The 23,534-nt window shown below is 37.4% G+C and overlaps 1 pseudogene; it reads left to right on the top strand.

The window, feature by feature from the left end:
* The first annotated feature begins 901 nt into the window (after positions 1-901).
* On the top strand, positions 902-20,980 carry LOC104908255 (protein DETOXIFICATION 16-like; annotated as a pseudogene).
* The last annotated feature ends 2,554 nt before the right edge of the window (positions 20,981-23,534 follow it).

Genomic DNA, 23,534 nt, shown 5'->3' with positions numbered 1-23,534 from the left:
ATTCTATAGTTGACTTTTACTTTTGTAGTTAACTTTGACTTTATGTTGGTTTGACTTTTGGAGTTGGCTTTTGGTTGGCTGAGTTTATTTTCAAAGTTATTTATTATTATTATTATTTCCGTTGCAAAATTCTAGATAAGGCGATACGTTATTACACGGGCGATAATATTTTGATAATCCTCTAAATTTTATATTAAAAAATTATTTTTGGAAAATAGAGAATAATCGTGGGTGTTACAACGATCCAGCTCCACGTGGCGCATAATGAGTGGTAGCGTGTCTGTGCACGACCATGTCTTGTACAACTACGGCATGCTCCTGGTCCTATATATTGTAAACTCTAATATGTCACTTTTTAGGTTATTTTTTTTATTTTATCTTTTTCTCTCTTATGCAGTTATTTGTCGTACACTTTTTAAGTTTTTGAGATTTGTGAATTAAGAAGAGTTAACATTTTTAAGTTTCGCCTTTACCTTTCTTTACGTATTTTAGACTTTATTTTTTTCTTAATATTCTTTTTAAAAAAAATATTTTTGAGGAGCCGATGCCACTCAAAATCCCACATAGGTCGGCTCAGGTTATTTAGTATCAATAATGTTGGGCGTAACATTTGTTGGTTCTTTTATTAGAGGTGATCATGGACCAGACGGGCCGCGCCGAAATTTCAGTCAAATTTTTGTGCCTGAACTCCGGTATTTCAGGCCAAATGAGCGAATCTTTCGGGCCAAAAAAATAAACAAAAAAGTCATTTTTGACTTGTCCAAAGCCCGGCCCAAAATGAAAAATCAGACCGAGCCGGTCGGACCAAAAAATTCTGCCCAAAATGGCAAAACTTACTCAAAAATCGGATCGGGCCGAGTTCATCAGCGGTAGTTTTTATCAAACGAGCCATCGTTTTTTCAGACGTCACAAACACAATCCATAAATTGCCGACTTTCCCAGTTTCGTCACTATTTAAAATTAATTTACCTACCTTTTGTCTAGTCTCCCAAACTGAAAATGGATAAACCAGAGAAACCAACAACTACTCTCCTTCTTCTTAGTAAGCCACTCTATCAAGTCCGAGAAGACCCAATACAAAATGAAAGAAATACATATGAATCTCAACATGATGAACTTGTAATATTAAACGAGGATCAAGACCGGGAGAAAACTCAACGTGGAAAGGCTTTTCAAGATGAAGTCAAGAAACAACTACGGTTAGCAGGTCCATTGATATTAGTTGGTCTATTGACATTTTCGTTACATATAATTTCTCTCATGATGGTGGGCCACCTTGGCGAGATAGCTCTGTCTGGAGCTTCTATGGCTACCTCCTTCGCATATGTTACTGGATTCAGCTTGCTAGTGAGTTCAATTTCTCCCAAATCCTTTTTTTTTTTCCTATATATGTATTTATGTTATATTCTATTTTTTAAAAAAAACTTGCATTCTATGTTTTTATATTTTTTTTTTTATTTTGTTTCATTCCTTTTTCATTTTATTAGTTGATCCAAACTAACATTTGGACGAATGGACGTGTTCAACACAAGCTTTTTAAGTAGATTTTAGTGTCTTGACTAGCTCAAAACACTAATTAAAAGAATGGTTTTCTCGCCAAATATCCTCGAGTTTTCAGAAAATTAAATAAACGAGTTTTGCTCAATTTCAACCTAATACATCCAAATACCCTTACAGTTTGTTTGGTAGAAGGAATTTGGAAGGAAAGGTAAGGAAGTGGAAGGAAATTTATTACTTTCCAATGTTTGGTTCATTAAAAAAAAAATTAAGTTAACGGAAATGGGAGGAATTGGAAAGAAAGACTCTTTAATAAAATTTCACTTTTTTTTTTACTCCCAAAAGCGGGGGAATTCGGAAGGAAAGAGAAAATTTATACCAAACATGGGAAATTAAGGTTTTTTTCCTTTCTCTTCCATCCTTTTCCTTTCTCTTCCCTTCCTTTCTTTCTTCCCTTTCTTTCCTTTACTAAAAATGAACCAAACATACTGTTAGTGACGAACGGTGTTAACCTCTAATCCTAATTTTTAACCGTCATTCGTCATTAATCCTAATTTTCTAATTTATACCCTAATTAACCTCTAATCCTAACCCTAAACTCTAACCCAAGCCCTAATCCTCTCCCACCCTCCAACCCCCCTTCCCTCCACCACCCAGCAGCCCCCCTCCATAACCCCTCTGCATCCCGCCCTCTCCCTTACCCTAACACCCTCGTCGTTTTCCTCACCCTCGTAGCACCCCGTCGATTTCCCCACCCTTCCCCCAACACCGTCGATTTTCACACACTCCCCTAACCCATTCGATTTTTCCGCATCCAAACCCCACACCCCGTCGATTTCTGGGCTCGCGTGGGCTTTTGGGCCGTTCCACTTCACGAATATCGGGGGTTATGATACATCGAAAGTTGAGAAGGACGGAACCTTCTTTATATAGAGGTGACACCTCAACATAGTAGAGGCTTTTTCGATAGGATTTTTATTCTGCACCAAAGTAAATCCTTGCGGGTTAGGGCCCAAAGATGACAATGCTCATGCAAATCTAGGGGTGTTACATATGGAGTATATGTGGTAGAAAAGTGTAAAAAGTTAAGGAGAATGAAAGTGTAACAATTAAATAGAAACATCCATAAAAGGAAAGCGTAACATTTAGAAAAATTGAGGCATTTTTAAACAATAAAAATATGTGTGTTAAAACTCGAACCCCTAACTGCTCATTTGAAAAACAAATGCACTAACCATTAATATATAATTTCATATTGGTCTTTGTGGGAAAAAAAAAAATTTATCGACAAGATAATATCTCTCTTTAAAACAATTAAATACAAATATATATGTTTTTTTTTTGGACAATTCAAAATTATTATTGGCTACCAAAAAAATGGGGAATACACACCAAAGCAACACAAAAGCCGAAATTACTCACCACCAACAAGGGGAGAGAACAAGGGCCAACACAACCTAACACCCTACAATTGCTATATATTGTTTCTCAAAAGTAAAATTCTATCACTATCTTTACAGCTAGCAGAGGCTTTAGAAAACATTTCTTTCATGACTTGGCTAGTAGGCAAGCAAGACCCTCTGAAAATTTTGTTGTTTCTTTGAATCCAAATTGTATACACTACTTCAGTGAATAGCATAACATAGAGCATTGATCTTCTACGCTTGCTATGAGCGTTAGTAGCTGCTAACTGCCACTCATACTGAAAACCTCGTCCCTGTTGATTAAATCCCATCATCTGCAAAATAGGATGCCAGACACCAGTAGCAAACTCACACTCAAAGAAAAGGTGATTCACTGATTCCTGCTCCTTGTCACAAAGACTACAAATTCTACTTCAATATTCCACATACTCAACCTATCTGGAGTGTAAAGTCTATTTTGCAAAGCAAGCCAAAGGGTAAACTTGCTTTTGCGCGTGGCATTGTTGTTGCACAGAAGTCTCCTCCAATGGACTCTATCATGGTCACCAAGCAGCAATGTGTAGATATTTTTGTACTGAATTGCTCATTTTTAAGAACTGAATCCTAACCTCCTTAAGCTGCTTCTACTCTCAACTATCTTCCTCAACAACCATGATGTGTTGCTACTGATGGCAACACTGAAAACATTCCCTCTTTTAATATAGTAGGTGAAAACCCACCTTACCCGCAGCTTGTCACTCTTGAAAGCTAAGGCCCATAAAAGCTTCATAATGACAGCCTTGTTCCACAGCTTCATATCAATCAGATTCCAACAACCAGCTGTTTTGGACTTATGAAAATCAGCCCAAGCAACAGGAGCTTTATGAGATGGATTAGTAGACCCAATCCATAAAAATTTTCTACAAATACTCTCTACAACTTCAATAACTTTCTTTGAGAGGGGAAAAATGTGCCCAATAATTCTGCATACTACTCAAGATAGTTCTTATAAGCTGTAATCTTCCTGCATATGAGAGCAAATGAGCCATCGAGCTCTGAGCTCTATGTAATCTTTTCAATGAGAGGTTTACATTGAGAGGAACTTAGTTTTTAGGAGTAAGAGGGACTCCTAAGTACTTAAAAGGAAGTGTACCTATTGGCAAGTTCACTGCTGCAGTTCACTGTTGCGCAGCCAACAATACAAATTGTCAGCAAACATGAGGTGTGTGAGGTGAATCCTCTCACACTTAGGGTGAAAATTGAAATCAGGGTTCAATTTAAGCCTTCCAAGGCATCTACTTAAGTATTCCATACATAGAGCAAAAAGGAGATAGGGGATCTCCCTGTCTTAAGCCTTTTTTTGCTTTAAATGCTTTAGTAGGAATTCCATTAACCAAGATAGAGTATAAAACACTCCGAATACAAGCCATTATCCATCTTATACACTGATTTGGAAAGGCCAACTCATATCGAGGAAAGTCCGCTCTAGTGAATCATAAGCCTTCCTAATATCCACCTTGATTACACATCTTGGAGAGATGTGAGCTCTACCATACCCTCTAATCAATTCAGTTGTCAGGATTACATTATTAGCTGTGTGTCTTTCTGAGATTGATCACCACCTCCCTTATAACCTACCTCCCCTATAACCTCATGCAACCTGTGAGTGATTATTTTAAGACACTATTTTGTAAAGAATAGTGCAGCAGGCTATAGGACAAAAATCCTTAGCATATCTAGTATTGTCTTTCTTGAGAATAAGTGTCACAGCAGTGATGTTTATAGGCCCATGCATGTAGGACTGTAAGAAGCAGCACTGCATCATAAATATCTCTTTTAATGAATGGCCAACATTTCTTGAAGAAGACAGCATTGAAACCTGGGACTTAGAGTCATCAATAGCCCAAAGAGCATTGTCAATCTCCTGATCACTAATAGGCTTTACTAGCATTTCCCTAGTTGCAGCACTTAAGGTAGGACCCTCTCTAATTGTAGGAAGATCAATTCCTAGCAATTCAGCTGCACAAGTACCCAAAAGCTTTTCATATAAACCAACTAGCTCTTGTTAATATTTGCTATGTTTGTGAGAGGATTGTCATCCTCAGAAGAAATCAAAGCCAGTCTATTCCTTGAATTGCTTTCCTGATTTAACAGCAGTATATAAAAGTTTAGAGTTGGAATCACCTAGTGAAAGCCAAGTGATTCTGGACTTCTGTCTCAATATGCTCTCATCAACCTTAGACCAGAATCTCAGTTTATCATAGCACTCTTTTTCTTCCAGCTGAACATCAACATCATCTTGAAAGAGTGACAGTGCTTGTAGAGCTGTAAGTCGTCTTCTAAAATCTTCCATTTTAATGTGAGCATGAGCATAGTGCTTTGAATGTAAACTTTTGAGGGCTTGTTTAACATTCTTAAGTCTGTGCCAAACTTTCTTCATGTGAAATATATCATTCACTTCCTTCCAAGCTATCTTCACTGCATCTTCAAAGTTTTCATGATCACAGAGAATGTTGTTAAATTTAAGGGCCTACCACCTTCAACAACATTAGGATTCATATTGAACATTAAAGGAGAGTGATCAGATATACCATAAGGAAGATGGTTAACTTTAATTTCTGAAAAGTTATCAATCCAAAGATATTCTACTAGCAATCCTATCTTCACCCACACCTTTGTTAGTCCACGAGTAGAACCCTGACATTCCAAGAGACCATTATTATCATGATAGATAAGGGTTTGGTCCCTTAGCACCCTCGGGTCTACCTGAGTCTTGAGCACTGTAAGGTATCATTCTTGAAGCCCGAGTCTTGAGCACTGCTTGTATCATTCTTGAAGCCTGATGGCCTACTTGTTTCCCCTTATCCTTTGTCTTTCGAGTGATCACCTTCCAGGCTCTTTCATCAGTTAGTTTCTTTGTTCTGTAAACCTTGTGTCTGAGTAGGTGTAATAAAGTTGCAAGGATCTACCTCACTGACAGGACCACCAGCTAGGCTAAAGTCTACTGCCAAAATCCCCTGCAACAAAATCAACCTTAGAAATTTTAGTAACTTCCTGTGGCTCAATCACCATCACAGATTTCTTAACCCAATTTTGTTGTGGAGCCTTAAGCTGGATTTTTTGATTATGTTTGTTATCACAATTTTGCCTAATAACATTGCATTTCTTGCAAAAAGGGGGTAGCCAATCATATAACACAACTTGAGAAATAACTTTCCCATTAGGATCAGCTATTTTCACTTCTTTCTTTACCTCCTTTATAACATCCATTTCAACCAATATCCTTGCAAAAGAGAGTCCCAATGATTTAGAAGTACATTCATCAGCATATAGAGGAACTCCAATTAGACTACCAATCCTAATGGGTGAACCTTCACTCCAGCAATAAAGAAGCAAGTTTGGAAGCTTAATCCATATAGGAATAACCTTTAACACTCCACTATGAAAATTGAAATTAGCTGTCCATTGTTTAACAATCATGGGTTTGCCATAAAACAAATGAGGTCCTTCATACAAAACTGAATTCCTAATTTCACGACTACCCGGTTTAATCACAAAGTATCCCTCCTCATGTTTAAACATTTGAGGTTCATCCGTTAGTTGCCATTGTGACATAATGTAAGCTCTCACAGAAGTTAATGTAGGGTTCTGGCCAACTACATAAACCATCACAGCATTCATCCATATTTCATTTTTCTACTTCATTCTTCTCTAAATGAGCTGTGGGGATTCCTTCTACAACAGTAGGAGCTACAAATTTGAGGCCCATACCTTTATCAGAAATTTTACTCTGATTAGTAAATGTCTTCCATTTTTGTCGAGCTTCTTCACCAAACACCACTCCGGCAGTTGCCTTCAATTGAATATGTCAGGAATCATAATATTCTGCTCTGTGTTAGTTAATGTTCCATTCCTTTTCTCTTGTTCTACGACTTCTCCAGCCTCACCTTGTGTCTTAGATGATTCTCCCCAAATGTATATATTAATACTCATTAATCTAGTGTTAATAATGGCATGCCCTATCTTTGAGTACTCTTATAAAAGACAAACTCTTAAAACTTTTTATAACCTCCCTGATTAACACCACTACACTATTTAATTACATCGATTATATTTTTACACATTAACTTAAAATTTCAAAAATAAGATTGTATCATAGTCTTTGTAATTAATTATATACTTATATATATATGTTCTCTCTTGAAGCCAAGAGTTATAACAATTAAATACAAATGTATATGTTTATACTCATTAATCTAGTGTTAATAATAACATGTCCTACCTTTGAGTACTCTATATTAAAAGAGAAACTTGTAAAATTTTTATAACCTCCCTAATTAACACCACTATAGTATTTAATTACATCGATTATATTTTTACACATTAACTTAAAATTTCAAAACTAAGATTGTATTATAGTCTTTGTAATTAATTATATATACATATATGTTCTCTCTTGAAGCCAAGGATTATATTGATCAATAATTCATATTATAATTTACTATGTAAAAGATCCAAAAGGAACCGGAAGATTATTTTACGAGCACAATCCAACGTCTAGCCCAGATCATTACGCCTTTCGTGCAGGTCGGAACTTACACGATAAGGAATTTCACTACCTTAGAACTGTTATACTTACGGCCGCCGTCCACCGAGGCTTCAGTTGCCGGCTCCCCATTCATCAGGTCATCAACTTCCTTGACCTTCCGGCACTAGGCAGGCGTCAACCCCCATACATGGTCTTAGGACTTTGCGGAGACCTGTGTTTTTAGTAAACAGTCGCCCTCCTTTTTCCCACTTATCTCAAGTGTTTGATTAAACACTTGAAATTTACATTGGTAAATGACTTAGGGATCCCCGGGGTCAACAACTAGTACCCACCCGATAACTTATGTGAACATCAGTTTGTTATTCATATTTTTATTTTATTTTATATTTGTTATTTAACAACAAATGTTGTATTAGATCATAAATGCTTACTTTCACAACAGATGTTGTGCTCATAAATGGTTATGTTCAGGCCAGCCACAGAGACTGCAGGCAATCTAAACTCTAAACATCTTGTAATTTTCTGGTGATCAGCTAGGAATGGCGAGTGCACTAGAGACCATATGTGGCCAGTCATATGGCGCAGAGCAATACCATATGGTGGGCATACACACACAGCGAGCCATGGTTCTTCTGTTGGTAATAAGCATCCCCATTAGTGTGATATGGTCATATACCGAAACAATTCTGGTAGCTTTAGGACAGGATCATAAGATAGCAGCTGAAGCAGCGCCTTATGCCCAATTCATGATTCCAAGTCTTTTTGCTTATAGCCTCCTTCAATGCCTTATAAGATTCTTCCAAACCCAAAACATAGTTTCTCCCATGATGCTGACCTCTGGAATTACTACTTTACTGCACATATTAATCTGTTGGATGTTGGTGTTCAAATCTGGCCTAGGAAGCAAAGGCGCAGCACTTGCAAATACTATATCGTACTGGATCAACTGCTTGTTGTTAGCACTTTATGTGAAATTTTCTTCCTCGTTTTCAAGAACTTGGACCGGTTTCTGTACTGCATCGTTTCAAGGTATTCCTGCACTTCTGAGGCTTGCTGTACCATCGGCTGTCATGGTATGGTAAGGTTCTTGCTATGTTCCTATGTGAAGACTTTGAGTTTTTTGAAGATCTTTTTTTTGTTTGCCAATGTTGGAGTATATTATTCCCTCCTCAAATCAGCTGATACTTGATGCATTCACTTGAGACAATTTGAAAGACTTTAGGAAAAAGTGGGTAGGTGGATGTAGGGGTCATCTTAAATTAAAATAATAAGATAAAGATATATGGCAAAAATGGATATGTTGCAATCAACAATGGTAGTGTTATTCAGTTTATTTGGACTTTTCAATAATAATAAGTTCTTAAAGTGGTTCATACAAGTTTTATTAAGTTCTAAAAGTCAACATTAGTCAAGATTAGTTGACTAGATAACCTCAAAAAAAAAAAAAATTGAATTGGAGAGGGAGGTATATAGTAGATTCTAAAAAAAGCAATTATATTTGCTATGATTTCTTAATTTTCCAATTACGGATAGATGTAAGGTGGTTTGGAATTTTCATTTGATATTTGATTTTGTTTCTTTCTTAATAGAAGTAGAAGCAACTTAAGAAAATTTTACTTTCCTATGATTGAAACAGCATGGAAATGTGGTCTTTCGAGATGATTGTTCTCTTGTCCGGTCTTCTGCCAAATCCATCGTTAGAAACTTCAGTGCTTTCTATCAGGTTGGTATTTAAATATTGTACCGGGCTGTTTGGTATATGAGAATTGAGATGATATGGAATACGAAAGTGGTATATGAAGAACAAAGTCCAACTTCGGTACCACCAGGTCGGTCTGGCCTAATTAAAGTTTAGTGGCCTAACTTTTTCGCATTCCATATTTATATATCCAACTTTAGTGGCTTCATAGATGACAGTATCAAATTCCTCCCAAGTACAAGTATTGATTATGTGGGATAAATGATGTCTTACCCATATCTCCATTCTTTGTCCCTACTCCTTATCTCTCCCTAAGCAAAACCCAGGCATAGGCATTGCCCCTTAAATAAGAACATAGTTTTAAAAACTAAAACTTGAGGATTCAGACATAATTTGACAATTTCAAATTACGATTTTACAGTGATGCCATAAAGTGTTATCCGTGCTATAGCTTGGAGCATTACCCGAATCTAAAAGCTAGCTACCGAATTTACAGTCATCTTTTCGGCTTTACCAAACTTCTTTTTCGATTTTGACATATTTACATGTTTTTTAGGCTTTTAGGCTTTAATTCACTCAGGGCAACTCCCATTTAAATGTTTTTTCATTACCACCTACAGTTCTTTCATCATCCAGTGATGTTTGATTTATCAATGACTCAAATTTTGTTTTAACATACTCACTCTATTCTAACACCTGAAGTTTTTTGTTGTGATGCCTTTATATTCATATGATTTGAACATACAGGTGTAAGTGTAATGATAAGAACATGTAACTGGGAACATAAAATCGTGCCCCCGGGTGTAGAAACTAAGCTTGTAAAGATAATAACCTATTTTGTCATGGAACTTCTTGCAGCCTAAATACTACCTCACTTTTCTGGGTTATTCCTGAAGGTCTCAGTGGTGCAGTGAGGTCAGTTAATTATGTTGCTTTCAGAAAATTTGCAATTATTTTCCCTGAATTGGCTTTCACAAACATGACAGACCTAATTTACACTATGAGCAGTCCTGAAGAACAGTTCTAATGAGTAAGAAGAAAAATTACGATAAGATTATCGAAGTAGACTCTAAATTTTGTTTAGTCTTGTCTATCTGCAGTACTAGGGTATCCAATGAATTGGGAGCTGGCAATCCACAATCAGCAAGATTAGCAGTATACGTTGTCTTATGCATGACAATCTTCGAGAGTATTGTTGTGGGGTTAGTCCTTATATTGATACGAAATGCTTGGGGTTATGCTTACAGTAGCGAGATCGAAGTGGTTACATATTTAGCTACCATGATGCCTCTACTAGCATTGACAAATTTTTTAGACGGGCTCGCATGCGTTCTCTCTGGTAACACCCTATTTTAGTTGTCAAATCGACGTCCCTTCTTGTGGTTGATTATATAAACGTTGACAATTCGACTTGTGTGGACGTGGTTCACTGGTAAAATTAGTGTGTACCAGACTCACGTACGTAAATCAAGGCACATATTACTATAATACATACAAACTCATTATATCACAAACAAATATATTATATCACAATCAAATATACTATAATACAAAGAAACACTATAGTTCTTGCAAAAAAAAAAAAAATATAGCAAAGAGAAACACACTATATCACATACAAAGACGTTATATCAAAATTGACAATATTATCCCAATCTTCTATAATAGATTCAATCGTACAATCAACTAATGCACGGAAACACTATATCACAAACTGACAAGGCTGCAGCCGCAAGCCTTCGAAGGTTGAGAGAATTGGTTTTTGTGTTGTTGTATTTTCACTTTCTTTCACGTAAACTTTACACCCTAATAAATTACAAAAGCTAAAACTGGGCTAAGTAATACATTGGGCCTCAAGAATGATACAACTGGGCAAAAGATATAAAACATAATACTCACAACATTATGTATAGTCTAACACCCCCCCTCAAGTTGGAGCATGGGGATCAGCAATGCCCAACTTGCCAAGCAAATAAAGAAAAGGACGAGACCCGAGGGCCTTAGTAAAAAGATCCGCCAGTTGTTCAGTAGTAGGAACATGGGCAGTAGACACCAAACCCGCATGAATAGCGTCCCGGATATAGTGGCAATCAACTTTAATGTGTTTGGTGCGCTCATGAAAAATGGGATTTTGAGCGATGTAAAGAGCAGACTTGCTATCACAGAAAAGAGAGCAGGCACCAGAATGAGAGGCCCCAAGACTACCAAGAAGAGCACGAAGCCACTTAAGTTCAGCAGTAACATCAGCCATGGAACGATACTCAGCCTCCGCAGAGGAACGAGAAACAGTATGTTGTTTGCGAGTCTTCCAGGATATAGGAGACGAACCAAGAAACACGATCCACCCAGTAACAGACTGACGGGTCAAAGGACAGCTAGCCCAGTCAGAATCACACCAAGCCGTCAGATGCATATCACAAGTAGAAGATAAGACAATACCTTGGCCCGGAGAACCCTTTAGGTAACGAACAACACGAAGGACTGCCTCCCAATGTTGTTGACGAGGTTCATGCATAAATTGAGCAAGGACATGAACCACATAAGCCAAATCCGGACGAGTGAAAGCCAAGTAGATAAGTCGCCCCACAAGGCGACGATACTGAGAAATATTCGAATACAAAGGGCCATCGGCCATGGCTAAGTTGTGATTTTGTTCAAGGGGTGTAGGAGCCGGTTTGGAGCCAAGTAATCCAGCTTCAGCAATGATATCAAGGGTGTACTTACGCTGGGAGACAAAGAACCCATCAGCACTACGGGCAACTTCAAGTCCAAGAAAATATTTCAGAGGACCAAGGTCTTTCATACGAAAACAATCACCCAGGTATTGTTTGGAAGCAGTCAAAGTAGCAGAATCATTGCCAGAAATGATAATATCATCAACATACACGAGCACATTCAGACGGATACCAGCACAACAATAAGTGAAAAGAGAATAATCTAAATAGGATTGAGAGAAATCATACTGGCGCAGAGAAGCAGCAAGCTTAGCAAACCAACAGCGGGGAGCCTAAAGAAGACCATAGAGAGATTTCTGCAACTTACACACCTGACCTGGATGATGAGGGGTGAAACTAGGAGGAAGTTTCATGTATACATCTTCATCGAGATCACCATGGAGAAAAGCATTATGCACATCCATCTGATGTACCTCCCAGTTACGAGCAGCAGCAACAGCAAGAAAAGCACGAACAGTAACCACTTTAGCCACGGGAGCAAAAGTCTCATTAAAGTCAATCCCTTCTACCTGATGATTACCCAGAATAACAAGACGAGCTTTGAGGCGTTCAACACTACCATCAGAGTTGTACTTGATCTTGTAAACCCATTTACATCCCGAAGCTTTCTTACCAGGAGGAAGAGAAGTCATCACCCAAGTCTGGTTATTCTCCAGTGCCTCGATCTCTTTTTGCATGGCATCTCGCCAACCAGAAGAGGTCATGGCCTCTTTAAAAGTGCGGGGCTCAACGCCCGCATCAACAGCTGCAAGAAAGGCACGGTGGGGCAGAGAAAAATTATCACAATTCACAAAGTGAGCTATAGAATAAGGAGTAGTACCTGAGGGACGTGAAGCATGTACTGAACCTGGAGGGGGAGTCTCGGAATCCGCAGAGTGAGCCACAAAATCCCGCAATAAAACACTAGGTTGTTTGATACGATGACCACGACCAAGTTCAGGAGAGGAAACAGACTCAGAAGAAGAGGGAGAGTTCGCGAGAGAAGGTTCGGAGGAAGCTGGGCTGGCAAGCTCAACACGAGCTGGGCCAGCTGGGAGGGAATTAGCGTCGGGGTCGGGTGAAGGAAGAGATGGGCCTGGAGGGGAAGCAGTAGGGTCGGGTGAGGATGGGCCGGTTTGTGAGGGATGTGTTTGTGAGGGAGAGGCTGCTGGGCCGAGAGATATAGGAGAGGAAGTGGGCTCGTCTGGAAAGATAGAGGGGGAAGGTAGGGAGTCATGGGCTGGGGCAGGAGAAGGAGATGCATAAGGGAAATGTTGTTCATAAAATAACACATCACGAGAAACAAAAATAGTGTGAGTCTCCAAATCATACAACTTCCACCCTTTCTTACCCGGAGAATACCCAATAAAAACACACTTTCGACTCCTAGGAGCAAATATCACCCTTCGCCTTTTGATTATGAGCAAAACACAAACATCCAAATACACGTAAAAGATCAAATTAAGGAGCATGACCAAATAGCATTTCATACGGAGTGATGTTCCCCAAAACACCAGAAGGAGTACGGTTAATAATATGAACGCCCGCAAGGACACACTCACCCCAAAAATCGATAGGTAAGCTAGCCTGAAACATTAAGCTACGACTCACATTCAATATATGTTGATGTTTTCTCTCAACTCGCCCATTTTGATGAGGGGTGCCAGTACATGAGGTCTGAAAAAGAATTCCGTTTGCAGTAAAGAAATCATGAAGACAATTAAATTCCGTGCCATTGTCACTCCCAACCACCTTAACATCAGTATCAAATTGACGACGCACCATAGCACAAAAAGAAATGAAATGTTGATAAACCTCAGTTTTATTATGTAACAAAGAAACCCAGACGGCACGAGAATAGTCATCAACAAGAGTCAAAAAATAAGTAGCACCACAGGAAGAAGGCACACTATAAGGTCCCCACAAATCACAATGAACTAGTTCAAACACACGACTAGCTTTATTCAAACTAACAGGAAAACTATCTCGTGTTTGTTTCGCCATAGGACAAATATCACAAACTTTACTCAATTTCTTCCTAAGAGAGCTAGAACGAACAGCAGGAAGCATCTTCACAACTTTCTCCGAAGGATGACCTAACCTTTGATGCCACAGGTCAAACAGGCTCAAATCTGAGTCACCAACAACATGAGCCACAGCCACCTTGCGGAAGAAGTAGAGTCCCCCTCTCCGTTCACCTGCTCCAATCAGAGTCCCTGAAGGTAGGTCATGTATAGCACACAAAGAAGGAGTGAATTGGACAGTACATTGATTATCCGACACCAAATGTGACACAGAAATCAAGCTACAATTAAATTCAGGCACAAACAATACATCACGCAAAACAAGATACGGGGCAAGATAAACATCGCCTGTCTCCGTGGCATAGGCGGTATTCCCATTAGGAAGACCAACTGGGCGCCCACTCACCTCGCGCACATTACTCAAACAGGACAAAGCACCAGTAATGTGATGCGACACTCCTGTGTCAATGATCCAAGCAATATCACACAACTCACCCGTCATACGGTCACCGTTATTATTTTCGTTGTTAATGAGATTCATAAGTGTTTGAATCTGCTTAGGAGTAAGATTGACCAAGGGAGTTCCACCTTCACCAGCAACATTGAATGCACCATCATGAACAACGTTGACGCGAGCCCCCCCCCTGTCCCCTTACTCTACCCACTGCCACTTTGGCCACCACTGCCACGGCCACTCCCAGCAGATGCGGACTGACCGCCAACCCCAGACGCGACCGACCCGCCAGCAGCCACGCCATCGGACCGCCCTGCTGCAGCGTTGCGTGCGCGAATGCGGTCTTCGTACCATGTCGGATTCCCGTGAATCTTGAAGCACGTCCCTACTTCATGCCCTTGCTTCTTGCAATGTGTGCACACCAATTTACTTTTATCAATGCGATCGAGACGCCCTCTCCCACGTTCACTGCTCACAAGAAATGCATGAACATTCTCTTGAGTGTCCTTACCACGAGCACCCATGCGCGACTGCTCCTCTTGAATCAACACTTGATACGCGCGATTCAAGTCCCCTAAGGGCTGCTGGGACAACAAATTAGTACGCACAGCGCCGTACTTCGGATCGAGTCCGATCAAGAATTGGTGGAAGATCTCCTCCTCCCTATCCTTCGCCAATTTAGCCCCAAGACCACAAACACATTGCTTGCACTCACACAAAGGTACAAGTTTTAATCTTGCCAGTTCATCATACAATCCCGTGAGTTTCGTATAGTATTCATCCACTTTCATTGTGTCGGTTTGCTTGCAATCAGTAATGGCCTCCTTAATCTGTTGTATACGAGGGCCGTTGGCAACACAAAATCTCCGCTCGAGATAGTCCCACAACTCTTTAGCGTTGTCGTGCATTATTGTAGCCGCAATACGTGGCTCCATGCTCCTCAAAAGCCACGAAACAATCATTGAATGCACAGTTTCCAAACCCAGTAGTGCATTCGGTTCACTCGGTTTATCAACCGAACCATCAACAAACACGAACTTACGCCGTGCTCGTAAGGAGAGCGTCATCGCTCTGGCCCAGGCCACGTAATTCTCCCCGGAGAACATCACGTGGCTGATCATATTGCCCGGCTGATCGCCGGAGCCCAAGTAATACGGGGAGGTGGCGTTCACCTGCCACTCCCCTTTCGTCACAGGAATTTCCTTTTTTTCGTCCCCCATCACTGAGTTTTTCTCCTTAACACTTCACGCGAGCGAGGCTAAGTCTCATATAAGGGTCGCCGGAAAATTCGTTACGTACGGTCTCCGATCACCGGAGCTCTGATACCATGACAAGGCTGCAGCCGCAAGCCTTCGAAGGTTGAGAGAATTGGTTTTTGTGTTGTTGTATTTTCACTTTCTTTCAAGTAAACTTTACACCCTAATAAATTACAAAAGCTAAGACTGGGCTAAGTAATACATTGGGCCTCAAGAATGATACAACTGGGCCAAAGATATAAAATATAATACTCACAACATTATGTATAGTCTAACACAAACATATACACTATATTAGAAAGGAATACTTTAAATCACAAACAAACACACTACAACACAAAGAAACACTATCACAAATAAACATATTATAGCACTGAAAAACACATTATACCATACACAAATATACAATATCGAAACTGACAATATAATCCTTATAATTTATAATATGTTTAATTGTATAATCAAATATATCACGAAAAACTGAAAAATTGAGTAAGAAATTGAAAAGGGAGAAAATTAAGCAGTTTTGACTTATGAGAAAGAAACTGAAAATGCAAGGAAATATAAGGAGAGAGAAACAAAATAGTAGAAATTGTAATCATTACAACCTGTATAACTCTATTGGGTGCATAGTAATTAGGGGTGCAAGAGGTTGATACGAGTTTTAATCCAACTTTGATCAATATCTTTATCATTATATCATTAATATAAATTTATAAATCTACAATCTCAGCCCAGGAGAATACTTTTATAATTCATAATAAATTCAAAAGAAATTTTCTACCCATCATAACTCACATATAATTTTAACAAACTTATGATCAAAGTTAATATATTTTGACTATTAAAAAGTCAACAATAGCCTATTATTTAGTGACGAAAGGAAATACTCTCTCTCTATTTTTTTATCTTTCCTACTTTGACTTTGCACGTTTACCAATGCACTTATTATCTATTAAATAAAAATTATAATAATTAAATATTAATAAAGTACTCATTCAGACAAATCAAACAAGATCCCACATGATTATAATTTTTCTTATATATTGAGAAAAAATCTAAAAGATTGTCTCTAATTGTGAATATTGTCAAGATTTTAAGTGAGAAAGATAAAAAAAATACAGGGGAGTACAAGTTTATTTTAGTAATACAAGGAGTTGATACGATATTGTATTTGTATCTGTATTTTTATTTGTGTGGATCATTCAGGCGTTGCTAGAGGATGTTGTTGGCAAAGAATCGGAGCATTTATCAATATATAGGGTCATTTTATATAGTGGGTCTTCCAATCGGTATCCTGTTGGCATTTTTCATGCACATTGGAGGGAAAGTAATCATTCACTTTTCTACATCTACTCCTGTATTTGATGTTCTAACTAATGAATATGAAGTATAAACTAACCATCAATCTCTTCTTAAAGGGTCTGTGGCTAGGAATTATATGCGCACTCATCGTGCAAGTTATCGCTTTCTTTGCCATTACTCTGAAAACAAACTGGGAGCGAGAAGTAAAGTCATTCCCGATGTTATATCTATATCATTTTTATTTTTTTTTTGCTTTCCCAATCCTCCTCTGATGTTAATCTGACAATGATCGTGTGACTCATTTCCAGGCCACAAAAGCGACAGAGAGAGTCTTTGAATCCAAAGTTCCCAAAGAGATAATTTTGTGAAGCGACAATCAATATCTGGAAACTAAGCATTTCAATCTAAGGTATGATCATGGTTGCACCTAGATCACACTGCGAAATTTTGTACTTTTTTTTAGTGGAAAAAAAGTTGGCACTCCTTACTGCCCGTTTGGTAAGAGGTCATAAATGGTGGGAATGGTAATGCATTATAATGTAAATTTATACTAAAAATCTAATATCATTTCCTATGATAATGCTATTCCATCCCAAGATTTCCATTTTGTTCATAAAATCTCATTATTATCCATTACCATTTGCGAATGTGGTATTGGGTGGTAATGAAAATTTATAAAAGGAAATCCATATTTCGCGATAAAGTTTCATTTCCATGGTCATTGACATGAGAATTTTTTTACAAATTTACACTAAATTTCATTACCATTACCATTATTTATGACCACTAACCAAATGGACCGTTAGTGCATATAGTAAATGGTCATTTGGTTCATACGATAAGTAGAAGTTTTCATAAAATTCAAATTCATAAGAATTTATTTTATATTCATATTCATGGGAATTTTTCGTTGTTTGGACGACAATAGTTGGATAGAATATCTTCCTTTTTATAGGAGCTTCTACTTACCTCATTAGTTGTTCGTTAACGCACATCCTTTTATACAAGGACTCCCATGGGCCATGTTTTCTCAAATGACTTTTCATCCATATGTACAAATATTCTACATGTAGGAGAACTACTCTCACCTACATGAGTATTCACATGCCCTACGAAAGAAAAGAGGATGCATAAGTAATTTTCCTTCGAAATTTTAATCCCGATTCATGCAAGGTTATACCAAAAAGTTCTAGATGATAAACTATCTTAGCATAATCTCTAAGAAACGGCGCGAATGTAGTTTTGCTTTGCTTTTAGTTGGCTAAAGCCTAAGAGTGAGCCACATAGCTAGACTCACATTTTACTTCCTCCCTTCATTAAAGAATGCAATATTTGCCTAATAACCATTTTTTTAAAGAATGAAATATTTGCATAATACGTTCTCTGTCATTATCAAATACACTACCTTTGATTCTTAATATCTTTAATTTTGTATTAGTAAATATTAAAAAAAAATTATTCTAATAATCTAATCTTTGGGTCTTTCGCTCAAAATAATTTTGAATTTTAATTATTTTTTTATAATCCGACATTTTAGCACGATCAGCTCATATTAAACCGTGAATCGTGAACTGCTAAGATGGTAAAAATAAAATTCTTCCCATTTCCTTCTTTTTCTTCTCTGATCTCTCTCTTCCTTTGTTGTCCATTTACTTCCTCCCATATGTCATCAAAAATCCCCACCATCTGCGACCATTTAATCTATGATTGACAAGGTCATCAAAATTCGAATAAACAAGCCTTGGTTATCAAAAAAAGGAATATCACTTTTATGTAATTGGAAAATAAACTTGGTACTGATTGTGGATTTAATCGCTGAAAGCCACATTTAAGGATATGAGAAAAACCCAGCATGCAAAAGGTAACCTAGATTTGGATTTAGCAATAGATTAAATCTATACAAATATACTAAATGGCGTGCGAAAACAAGAAATTGTGCCACGTGGCGCTCTCCCTAGGGAGTTTTAGTTCATGTAATCCACGTACAATAAAAAAATTAAAAAATTGCATAGTATAAGGTTTGATCTTGAGACCTCAAGTACATATACTAAAGTCCACTAGGCTAAGTTGTATTTAGTGTTATTATCATAAAGTATTATATTAATAAATGAAAATTCTTTCTTACCCGAGGCATAGCTCGGACCTAATAACTAATTTAATATCTAAATCTATTTGCATAAACGAGTCTCAAGAAAGGGATCCTTGACACTACCCTATCTGGGATTTTTTATTTTTGTGCATTTACTGATTTAGTGATTCCCTTAACATTAATTAATCTTGGTGGACCTAGTAGGATACTACGATGCAGGAGACAATGTAACCCCCACCCGTTGCAAACAAGCTCCACGCCCCGGCAAATGGCCCCTACCTTGTAGGAGTTATAATTTATAAATTGCTAACTCAAATAATTAAAAGCATTATATTAAGAAATTGATATGGGCTACAATCCAAGAATATGTTTTTTTTGTATATATCTTTCAAATATAAAACTTCTTCAACTTATTTCTCTCCTTTCTTTCTTTCTTATTCTTTCTTTTCTTCTACCTCATTATAATGAAATAACAATTCTACATATATTTAACTTATGGTTTACTAAACCAATAAAGGATTAAACTAATTCTCATTTAAACCATTATCTAATTTAAACAAAAGTTATTAAAAGTAAACTAATTATAGTAATGCTAAATTAAAGTTTGACTTTCAACACACTTCTTAAAACATTAATTGTCATCCCAAGCATTTTCCTTAATCTTTTGAAAGTATTATGAGATAGTGGCTTCGTAAAAATATCCGCAATTTGCTCTTTGGTATTACAATACTCGAGGACGATCATGCCTTGCTTTACTTGGTCTCGAAGAAAAAACCTCGTATCTATATGTTTTCTTCTTCTATGTTGTATCGGATTTTTAGCAAGTTTTATAGCTGATACGTTATCAACATATATTTTAATCGGCCCATCTTGAGTATGATCAAGTTCCTGCAAGAGATTTTTTAAACCATATTGCTTCTTGTTTCACATACAGCAGTTGAAGCTGCTATGTGATCTGCTTCATTAATTGACAATGCTACAACGGATTGTTTTTTAGAACACCTTGTAAAATCAGTTGAACCTAAATAAAATGCATATCCTATTGTGCTTCTCATCTTATCTTGGTCTCCAGCCCAATTATTATCAGAATTTCTGTACAATTTTCCTTCATCTTCATAATAATAAATCACTAGTTATTAGGCCCGGGCTATGCCCGGGTAATAAAAAAAATTCATTTATTAATATAATACTTTATGATAATAACAATAAATACAACTTAGCCTAGTGGTTAAGACTTTATTATATGTACTTGAGGTCTTGGGATCAAACCCTATACTACGCAATTTCTGATTTTTTTTATTGTACATAAATTACATGAACTAAAACTCCCTAGGGATAGTACTATAGTGGTCAACACTGCTCTTCAAATGGTATCATGCATACATAATTAATTTTAATGAACATGCAAATTTATTTATTTTTAAGGATGCAAGGAATATGTTTAATAACATTAACTAATTACAACACATATTTGTAATTTTGTGGAAACATGGATCACTAAGAGAAGTTAGATGAGATGATGATTCTTTGAAAACCCTTACATAAGGTTAGGGGTTCGAGCCCAAGCTTCAGCATATTAATTTTTAAAATAATGACAACTTGACTTTGTTGGTTAACAGACACGTGGCGAAATTCTGGTGGCAGGAAGAGGGTGTCACGTGGCGCATCAACGTTGTTACACACGTCTTTTAATATATTTGTATAGATTTCAAAATCTAACGTACCTTTTGATATACCTCATTATTCTTTTCGCAATACATCAATGAAATTCTTTAGGGTTTTCAATATATCTGCTCACAAGCCCAGCTCCACATACAATATCGGGTCTAGTTATGGTTAAATATGTTAGATTTCCGACTTAACTCTTGTAGAAAGTTGGATTGATCAATTTTTCTTCTCCAACCTTTGTCATCTTTGTCCCCGTTGCAACAGGGTTGCTAATAGATTTGCATGAGTTCATTTGAAATTTCTCAAGAAATTCTTTTGCATACTTCTTTTGAGAAATAAAAATACCATCTTTACACTGACTCACTTTCATGTCAAGAAAAGAAATTCATTAGACCACAATTAGTCATTTCAAATTCCTTGAACATATCTTGATTATTGCTCGTGAACAATAGATTATCAATATATGAACACACTATAAGAACATTGCCACCTTTCTTTTTCACATAAAGTGCATGTTCATATGGGCACTTAACAAAACCATTGTGAATCACTAGTTGAAAAATACGCAAGGACTACGGTCAAAACAGCCCTAAGGACTACGTTTTTGGCTAGCAACCCTTCAATATTTGAAGGGCTGCGATTTAGGGAAGAAAACTGCAGCCCTTCATTATGAAAAGGGCTGCGTTTGTTCATAAATTGCACCCCTTCAAACATAGAAGGGCAGCGATTTATGTCCAAACCTGCTGCCCTTTTACAAAAAAAAAAAAAAAAATTAAAAAAGCCCACCCCACACCCACATACCATCCACCTGTCCACCTACCCACCCACAAATCACCTCCCACACCCCACCCACCCCACCCATTCCCTTCCATTCCCTTCCCTGCTCTCCCACAGACCACCTGCCCACCTCCCATACCCTTCTGCGCACCTCTCACAACCCCTGCACACCCACCTCCCCACCCTCTGCCCACCTCTTAGCCCAACACCCACCGTGGCAGCCCCTTCCCCTCATCGAACAACTCCCTTCCAAAAAAAAAAAAAATTTACTGAAATGTAATGAAAAAACAAATTGTTAATAACTTTAAATATATTAAAATAATGTATAAAGTACATAGAATTAATAAAAGTGTACATATTATTAGGAAAATAAAATATCCTCCCAAAATGTTTATAAGCAATCGTCACAAAGGTAAGTTGCCAACTTATATCGATCTTCATTTAATTCCTCCATGGTGAAGCGCTTCAAACTTCTATTCATATAAACCTTGCAAAACAACCAAGGAGTAAAACACATAATATAAGAATTCAATCATTTATCGTAGTTAATAGTTCTAAAAATTACATATAACTTCCCGAAATTTAACCAACAATACATTTAAGGTTAAAAATCTACACACTAGTTATATTATACCTTAGATAGTCATATTCATATAAAAAAATGGAGTTAAATGACTCAAAATCTAATACTTGGACGCGAAAAGGTGAAGATAGGCCTAAAATCACATTTACGTTCATGAAATTCAACCAACAACTAATGCAAGCCTAAAAATATACACAATAGTTACATTATACCTCATATTATCATGTTCAAAAAGAATTTGGGGTTAAATCACTCGAGAAATACAAATTGGACATGAATCGGCTAAAATAGGGCTAAAATCACATTTATGTTCCCGAAATGTGACCAACAACAAATGCAAGCCTAAACATCTACGCAGTAGTTACAGTATACCTCATATTATCATGTTTAAAAAGAATTTGGGATTAAATGACTCGAGAATTACAAATTGGACGCTAATCGGCGAAAATAGGCCTAAAATCACATTTACGTCCCTGAAATTTGACCAACAACAAAGGCAAGCCTAAAGATCTACACAATAGTTATATTATACCTCATATTATCATGTTCAAAATGAATTTGGGGTTAAATGACTCAAGAAATACAAATTGGACGCGAATCGGCGAAATAGGCCTAAAATCACATTTACGTTCTCGAAATTCGACCAACAACAAATGAAAGCCTAAAAATCTACATACTAGTGATATTATAACTTATATTATCATAATCAAAAATAATTTGGGGTTAAATGACTAGAAATCTAATAATTGGACGAGAAAAGACCAAAATTAGCAAGTGTGCAGGGGTGGGTAGGGGGTTGGGGTAGGTGTGCAGAGGTGTGCAGGGGTGGGGAGGTGCGCAGAGGTTGGGGGAGGTGGGCAGAGGTGGGCAGGGGTGTGCATGGGTTGGAAGGGGGTTGGGGTAGGTGGGAAAAGGTTAGGGGAGGTGGCTAGAGGTGGGGGAGGGGTGTGCAGGGGTTGGGGAGGGGTGTGTAGGGGGTTGGGGGAGTGTAATACTAACAAAGCGCAAAGCTATTGTTTATTACTAACAAAGTGCAAAACTACTGTTTTTAAGGAGTAGATGTAATACCCCGAATTTTCAGAGCTTATTTTATTATTTACTAAGGTTTAAATTATTTTCACTTTAAATTTACTTTTATGAGAATGTAATTTTATTTGATAATTATGTTTATTAAAATAATGAATCCATTTAGTTTTGATTTATTTAATAAGTTCAATTAAATCATTTACTTGTTTTATTATTCATTTTAAAATTTCTAAATAATTTGAATTCTTTACTTTTGGTTATGGGTATCTTTGTACAAGAGTTGTCCATCCATATTAGCAATCCAAAGCCTAAATACAAGTCCATTGCCTATATGTCTTTTAGCCAAAAAGAAAAGTTTAAATAAAAACAAAAAAAAGGGAAAAAGAGGAGGAAACATGATTCACGCCATCATCTTCCTCTCCTCCCACGTCTGATTTACAGCTCCAAAGGAGCCAATTTTTCAACATTATCAACAGCCTTTGTCAGTGCA

Source organism: Beta vulgaris, chromosome 5, assembly GCF_026745355.1.
Source record: "Beta vulgaris subsp. vulgaris cultivar EL10 chromosome 5, EL10.2, whole genome shotgun sequence".
Lineage (NCBI taxonomy): Eukaryota > Viridiplantae > Streptophyta > Magnoliopsida > Caryophyllales > Amaranthaceae > Beta > Beta vulgaris.
The sequence above is the reverse complement of the archived record's forward strand: the minus strand, read 5'-3'. Positions and strand labels throughout refer to the sequence as shown.